This window comes from Ptychodera flava, chromosome 3, assembly GCF_041260155.1.
Source record: "Ptychodera flava strain L36383 chromosome 3, AS_Pfla_20210202, whole genome shotgun sequence".
Classification (NCBI taxonomy): domain Eukaryota; kingdom Metazoa; phylum Hemichordata; class Enteropneusta; family Ptychoderidae; genus Ptychodera; species Ptychodera flava.
Genome location: NC_091930.1, coordinates 10,876,737 through 10,885,374, shown reverse-complemented (window position 1 = coordinate 10,885,374; position 8,638 = coordinate 10,876,737). Strand labels below are relative to the sequence as shown.

General features: G+C 35.4%; 1 long non-coding RNA gene across 1 annotated transcript; it reads left to right on the top strand.

The window, feature by feature from the left end:
* The first annotated feature begins 218 nt into the window (after positions 1–218).
* LOC139124971 (uncharacterized) lies at positions 219–6,978 on the top strand. Its single transcript, XR_011550108.1, has 3 exons — positions 219–336; positions 2,583–2,674; positions 6,770–6,978. It is a non-coding gene; the product is annotated as an uncharacterized lncRNA (long non-coding RNA).
* The last annotated feature ends 1,660 nt before the right edge of the window (positions 6,979–8,638 follow it).

The window sequence follows — 8,638 nt, the reverse complement described above, 5'->3', positions numbered from 1 at the left end:
GTCCATGGATAATATATTGCAGGGTAGTCAATGATTGATTAGAGGAACTTGGGACACAATAACAAATATTATTGTACTTACAATACTTTACGAGCAAAAACTGTCTTCCGCACTAAATAGGCAGTAAATAGTTAATTTTGCACGTGGAAATGTATATTTTGCGCATGAAAATGGTAACTGTCGATATACCTATTTTGTCTAGATAAATATATCGGTGATCCAGATAAAATATTGAAAACAAAAGAACCTTACAAGAAGAAGACGTGACAGCAGTAGATACACTACATCTGAGAGTATCTGAAGGAAACAGTTCTTCAAACTTAGAGAAGTTGAAAGGTGAGACTCTTTAAATGTTAGCCAAGTTTTTTAAAGCATGATTTTTGCACACCAGTATTTACAAGATACAGATCATACTTACGGTGGTGTTGTACGTCACACATCGTATCAGTTTTTCACAAAGATTTATTCAATTTTAAGTAATTCGTCCACCTCCTATTAAAATACAGGTTTGGTTGCAAGTTTGATGAAAAACAAGTGTAAATTTATGCAAACTTATACAAATCACTAAATTTCCCGGCTTATATTTTCTCCTAATTTCAATATTTAAAAACAATTTAACTCTTCTCTAGCTTGGTCAGAATTTCTGAAATTTTCACATTATGTTCTTTAACAAGTGTATGACAAAACGGAATTTTTTAGGCAATAACGTTCTTATATAAGGCATTTTAATTTTGCTGATCATGATTTACATCAGTTTCTGAATGTCTGTCTGTCTTTCAATCCTGCCACTTTAGAATGGGATAGATAGTGCAAAATAGGTACTATGTATTTTTTTCTTCATATATTCTTGTTTCAAATTAAATTCAGATAATAGTTTCACGTTCTTGACCTAAAGTAATTGTTATCATTAATACCAAACTTTAGGTTTTCTACTCGAAATATATACCCCTTCATCCTTCGGGTAAACTATTAGGCTCTCTGCTATTTTGAAAATATTTATTATAAAGGGTTTCCTTGTTATTTTCATGAGAAATATTCCTTCGGAAAGAAATGTTGGTTATTGCAACACCTCTTTAATATCTAATTGAAGATTTGTCCCTTTGGGAGGAACTATTATCGAGCGAATGCAAAATGGCAGTTTCACTTAGAGTATATGGCAAACTCAGTAGTACCTGAATTTCTCCAGTTTCAGTCTTGTTAGCCAATTTTGAATGGTTAGTCCGCCAATGTTTATAAAATATCATCGCCCTTATTGTCTCTTTGCATACATTTCTGTAACCATATCACATGGTTTTGACATAAAACCGCTTCAAAAATCGCGTACTTTGCTCTACAATTGAAGTATTTGTCCTTCATTAAACTTGCTCTTCGAGATAAGGTTTATAAATAAACTTTGTTGAACGTGTATTTTGCAATATAAAGTAGCAATATTTGTTCATCTATAGACGTTTGATAACTGATTATGTAGTTGATTAGCATGGGGTGTTTAGAAGTGCATGTGTGTACAAGAAATTTGATTTTGGCACTTCAAAAAATGTTGAGCCAGTATACATGGGAGTCTATGACAAAACTGAAAATAATTTTTTCCCAATTAAAACTTGCAATATATGTGCATATATGGACCTTAAATAATTGACCTTATTGTAATTGATTAGAAGAGGGTGGTTACATGTACATAAGTGTACAAGACATTTGATTTTGGAATTTCGCTGAAAATGTTCATCCACTATACATTGTAGTTTATGAGTAAACTATGAATAATTGTAATCTATGAGGAAACTATGAATAATTTTTTATAGTACGTAACTCGTTAAATCTTTGTATATATGTACGCTTGATTATTGATATTGATGTACTTAATTAGACTAAGGTGCTTACAAGCCCATGTGTGTGCAAGAAATTTGATTTTGGAATTTCACTGAAAATGTTGATTCACTATACATTGTAGGCTATAAGGAAACTACGAATAACACATAGGTTATCGTCTCCCAAATTGTTATTCAAAGGCTGTTTGACCTGAAGCTTCCAGTTGTTATTGATGACACTATGGACTATTCTAAATAGTTTGTATTCTGTCAAAGTCCTCAAAAAATAAAAAATGTACATACGGCGACATGAACATTTGACACTGACCTAGACCCTATGTATTGTCAATGAGAGAATGTTATCAAATAAGTTATCTTCCAAATTGTTATTGAACGGTAAGTTGAAACTTTTAGTCATTATAGAGGCATTTTAGCTCAAAAGAGGGTTAGCTGAGTAGAAATCATGACAACCTTAATCTTTTGCCTCACGGTGGCTGCTTAGATCAATATATTGTTTAACATACTCTGAAACTAGCGCACGAAGGGCCGAAAACTTGAAATGGCAGGAAATGAAAGTGACGGAAGGTATTTGAAAAGGAATTTGATATTCAATAAATTTTCAAGTCCCCCTTTGCAACGGCAATTTTTTCAGATCCCCCTGTCATGTTGTAAATTTTTCAAGTCCCCCTGAAATTCCCCTCCAGAGGTGTTTGTGAATGCAGCCATAGCCCGCCACTTAACATTTCCTCTTTGTTTGTTTCATGAACCTGAATTCAGAAAGCATATGTGCAAATATCTGTGATCAAAACATTGCATTTATTGGACCCGCGGCACACGGTAAATCTGCAACAATCAACACATTCTATCAGGTATGTTGAAGGCGTCATTTAAGGGTTTATAATGTGAATGACAGAATGCATTTTAGCGATATGATGTACAGTCACTGTGACACTCTTGAAATGTACTTGAAAGAAAATGAACATTTATAATAACTTGGTAAGAACTTCAGCGATGATTACAATTACTATTGCCAATTGATATATGTTTATAGCTCAGAATGTCGTTAAGGAGTAAGGAAAAAGCTGAAATATATACAATGCAGTGCATTGTAATAACTTGTTATGACCTAATGATGCATAACTGAGATATCTGCCAAATGTACACTATTTTTATGATGGCATACTGTCATGTCGAAAGAAAAAGATTAATACTATAAAAATAATGGACGACTCGTTGACCATTAACGTTTATTTATGGGCAAGGCGAGAGGAAAGCCAAAAATTAAGCCTCGCCCTTATTTTTTGGTTTTCCTCTCGCCCGCGCCCATAAATAAACGTTAACGGTTAGCGCGGAGTCTGTTATTTCCATTATATTATCAACGAACCCAGAAAAACCGTCAAAAGTTCCCGTGCGAACGACAATGAGGCCCCAGAACTTGTCATTGAGTAGTGCGCGCAGAAAATTTTTTGAAAATCTCGAGATTTTTTTGAAAAGAATGTCTAAACTTGACCCACAAGTGCTCCGTTTTATTTCGTGATTGCTAATGATCTTTTTACAAATCACAATTTTCGTATTAGCTGTAAAGTTACTATGTTTACGATATTATTCATATTCATGGGCATGTAAACAAACCATTACTGTACATTTGTGGGCAGTCACGTGGTTCAGCTTGACCAATTAAAATGCGATGGACAGAGCATGGTAATATGATATAGAAATAACGGACGACAAATTAACGGTCTCGGCAAGCCTCGCCCATAATTCTTGACTTTCCTCTCGCCCTTGCCCATAAATAAACGTTAATGGTCAGCGCGGAGTCTGTTATTTCCATTATATTATTGACGAATCCCGAAAAACTGTCAAAATTTACGAAAATTTCCCGTGCGAACGACAACGGGGCCCGGGAACCTGTCAGTGAGTAGTGCGCGCGCTGCAAAAATTATGCAAATCCGGAGATTTTTTGAAAATAAGCGGTTAAACTTGGCCGACAAATGCTCCATTTTATTTTTTGGTTGATTGTGAATTTTGCAAAAAACAAAATTTTCGTTTTAGCTGCAAAGTTACTATGTTTACGATATTATTCATTTTCACGGGCATGAAAACAAACCATAACTGTGTATTTGTTGGCAGTCACATGGTTCAGCTTGACCAATTAAACGCGATGGACAGGGCATGGTGCTATTAAGCCTTGGTCCTTCTGCTACGATGTACCAATCGAAAGTACAATTGAATAACAATGCAGTTATAATAATCTAAAATTATACTCTGCAGCGCGTAAACATTTAGAAAAACAACAATCCGAATGCGTTGCCAATACGTGGTTGTGATTCGATTTGAATCATGACTTTGTGAGACACGAAACATGATGAAACGGCAAAAAACATTAAGCTCTGTATTGAAATCTATAGGAAGCTCTCTCACACACAGGCACAGCTTTTGTGAGAATTTGAGATGGAAGAAAAATATCATATACGGTGTAGAGTAAGTGATAGAGTTAAATCATTCTCATTTTCAGCCAGACGTTAGAAATCTACTTCTCTAGTTCGAGCGAAAGTACAGAATAAAGAAGTTGCACGTTAGAGTACGTCGATTTGTACTAGTCCGTGGGCTGGAGGGGCCCACAGTACACCCCCCCCCCCATAAACCTACTACATGGGTATTTTTTTTTTGTTCTTTGGGATCTGCTGAACTAGAAAAAAGATGTTAACATTTGATATTTTGGGATGCACTACCTGTCTGCACTGGTTTTTGATTTGTATGTACCGCAAAAAATGGCGAAAAATGGGTAGGGGTAGGGGGTACTATATCCTCCCCTAAATTGAGTAAACCAGCATGAAATAGCACAAACCTTACATTTTTGGAGGAATACCAATTTTAGCAAAATTGATTTGTGTACACAGAATAGGACGACTTTAAAATAAATGTTTTTGACAATTGTGAAATTTTTTACCAAAAATACCATGTAACAATTGTGATTTACTTTTTATTAAGCAAAATTTTCACAACTTTCTGTGTTTAAATTATTCATTTCAACATATTAAACAAGAAAAAAAACGTCAGACGTGTTAACATCAGATATTTAACTCTACACTACTTCTCTGGAGTCAATTTTGAATTGCGTGTATCTGTATGGGATGTGCAAAAGCTAGGGGTAGGGGTACAACATTCTTTCCTTGATGAAGTAAACTGGCTTGAAATGCCATTTACCTTATAGTTTTAGAAAGCTGAGATACTGGTCTTTCAAAAATGCATAAGGTTTTAGTAAAAAGATATGACGTCATAGAATTGGATAACTTTAAATCCATTTTTTCTGGTAATTCAGTATTTTTAACCGGAAGAAAATACGATAACTATTGTTTACTCCCAATGAAGCAAATCAAACAGATTTATGGATGTTATTTACTAATTGCAATGTGCTGAAGAAGAAAATAAATGTCAAAATTGGGTATTTACAATGCATTATTGTCTCTACTCACTAAAATTGCAAGTTTTGCTACATTGGTATATCATGAATGAAATTTTATTGTTATGCAATGAACTAATACACAGCCTTAAAAAGAAAACTTTAAAACGCGCACACATAGTCATATTGCCCATTTTCTCCTTAAAGTAAATAGATTGTTGATGACTGTCAAGGCTTCTGAAAAATACATGTTTGTTATCCTGTGGGGTTTGGGGGAGGTGCACGTAGACGCTCCCTCTAGCCCACGGCCTAATAGATTGTTAGTAATGCTTGCTGTATAAGTAAGACAAGGTGGCATAGACAATTTTCCAAATACGTCTTATCCAAATTATTTTGTAAAAAATATTTAAAAAGTAAATTATAAAAAATAGACAGTCATCAACAATCTATTTACTTTAAGGAGAAATGGCAATATGACTATGTGTGCGCGTTTTAAAGTCTTCTTTTTAAGGCTGTGTATTAGTTCATTGCATAACAATAAAATGCCCATTCATGATATACCAATGTAGCAAAACTTGCAATTTTAGTGAGTAGAGACAATAATGCATTCTAAATACCCAATTTTGACATTTATTTTCTTCTTTAGCACATTGCAATTAGTAAATAACATCCATAAATCTGTTTGGGAGGAAACAATAGTTATCGTATTTTCTTCCGGTTAAAAATACTGAATTACCAGAAAAAATGGATTTAAAGTTATCCAATTCTATGACGTCATATTTTTTTACTAAAACCTTATGCATTTTTGAAAGACCAGTATCTCAGCTTTCTAAAACTATAAGGTATATGGCATTTCAAACCAGTTTACTTCATCAAGGAAAGAATGTTGTACCCCTACCCCTAGCTTTTGCACATCCCATACAGATACACGCAATTCAAAATTGACTCCAGAGAAGTAGTGTAGAGTTAAATATCTGATGTTAACACTTTTTTTCTTGTTTAATATGTTGAAATGAATAATTTAAACACAAAAGATGTGAAAATTTTGCTTAATGAAAAGTAAATCACAGTTGTTACATGGTATTTTTGGTAAAAAATTTCAAAATTGTCAAAAAAATTCATTTTAAAGTCGTCCTATTCTATGTACACAAATCAATTTTGCTAAAGTTGGTATTCGTCGGAAAGAAAAGTAACTGAGCTTTCCAAAATGTAAGGTTTGTGCTATTTCATGCTGATTTACTCAATTTAGGGGAGGATATAGTACCCCCTACCCCTACCAATTTTTCGCCATTTTTTGCGGTACATACAAACCAAAAACCAGTGCAGACAGGTAGTGCATCCCAAAATATCCAATGTTAACATCTTTTTTCTAGTTCAGCAGATTCCAAAGAACAAAAAATACCCATGTAGTAGGTTTATGGGGGGTGCACGGTTGGCCCCTCCAGCCCACGGACTGTACGGCATTTTAGCCCGACATCATTATAGATTAAATGTTCAATTTAGTTGGACTTGTTGTCTGCACTTGAAATTCAAAAGATTTGTTTTCTTTTCCCTACACTAGGCACTGACAGGATCTAATGCGCCTCTGGCACAGGAGTTTCCTGTTCTATCAGGTGGGACACAGAAGTGCTCGCGTTATGATGTCAAATGTAAAGTAAAACCCTGTACTTCTGTGACACCAATCCCATAACACTTACAGTTGATGATCTCGGCAATGCACTGCCAGATATAGTGTGGAAGCGCTGTCAGGACATTCTTACTGGCAGGGCTTTCGACGAAAAATCTTTATCGCGTAGAGCACTTCAATGGGTTGGAGTGCTTAGCAATGAAACTAGTTCCAGGATTCACTGTATCATTTACGTCCACAAAATGACTGTTTCAAGAATTGACTCCGTGATCAGTACTGTATCAGATGTCAGGAGAATGTACGGTGAGCATCTAATTTCTTACTTGTAAATAAAAGTAAGATTTTAAGTATATGATGCTGTCAAGCATCTCCAGTATATGCTGTAGTTTGAGCATAAAAGTGAATTCACGGCCTCGAGGATGTACGTTCTGAGCTCAGTGAACTTGCAGAAATCGATCGGGAATATGTATTTACATTGGCGAATTACTGTGCAATTGGACAATACGACATCATGAAGTAAATTGTTTTCAGTCAGATGAGGAATATTCGCTTTGGGTATTATTTTTACTACCGATGCCTAATCAATCAGATTTTAAAATAGAGATACATTCAAATGTATATCTTTTAGTCAGCCTGTTATTCCGTTTATATTCGTTACCCGGCACAGGAGGTCCACTTTGAAAAACAAACACGTCAGGGCTATGTTTCTTAAAGGGGAAGTTCACCAAGGATGATTTTTACATATGTGGTAGCTCTGTGGTCATTTACCCAGGAAAAACTATTTTCACCATTTATAACTCGCAGGATTTTTTACAAAAAACGATAAAATAGTACAGGAAGTTGCCCATGTAATTTGAATCATGGGAAAAAAGCTCCAAACTTGGAGCTTGCATAATGTGATATGGAAGGGACCATCTTCGGACGGGTATGGCCCCCACATTGTCCACTCACAGTAACACAGTAGTAAACAGCAACACAAAATCTGACAGTGGAAAGTTTATTAAAAGTGATTCATTGTTTATGCAAGGATACTCAGTATAAACAAAAAATATGTAAATACGCACAGCCTGGTTTAAGCATGGGTGAGTGGACAATGCCATACCCATGGGAAAATGGTCCCTTCCATATCACATTATGCAAGCTCCAAGCTTGGCGCTTTTTCCCATGATTCAAATTACATGGGCAACTTCCTGTACTATTTCTATCGTTTTTTGTAAAAAATCTTGCAAGTTATAAATGTCGAAAATAGCTTTTCCGGGGTAAGTGACCACAAAGCTAGCACATATGTAAAAATCATCCTTGGTGAACTTCCCCTTTAAGTATAACACTTTGTCGTTTCGTAAACGGTTACTTTTACCATTTCACCCTGTGCAGGAAATGGTATACCGATGATTGTCATTTGCACATGCATGGACATTTGGCATGGTGTGAATATCGAGGATGTACGTTCTGAGCTCAGTGAACTTGCAGAAATCGATCCGGAATATGTATCGATATTTACATTGGCGAATTACTGTGCAATTGGGCAAAAGGGGCAGGAAATTGACCACCTCACCACGGATGAACATGTACTGGCAATACTAGACATCATTGTGGAAGTTGCTAAGTCATTCAAGGACGGAGAGAATTTTTAAAATCCAAAGGATCTGCACGAATGCCAAACAATGAAACAGCTATACTTGTTGGGTCCACATTGCGTGATATTGTGTCGTCAACATTTGTTTCTGCTGAAGGTTCAAGGCAAGTTACAATACAAGGAAAAGAAAGACTTCTGAAAGACTTCAACTTTTGAAACTATTCATA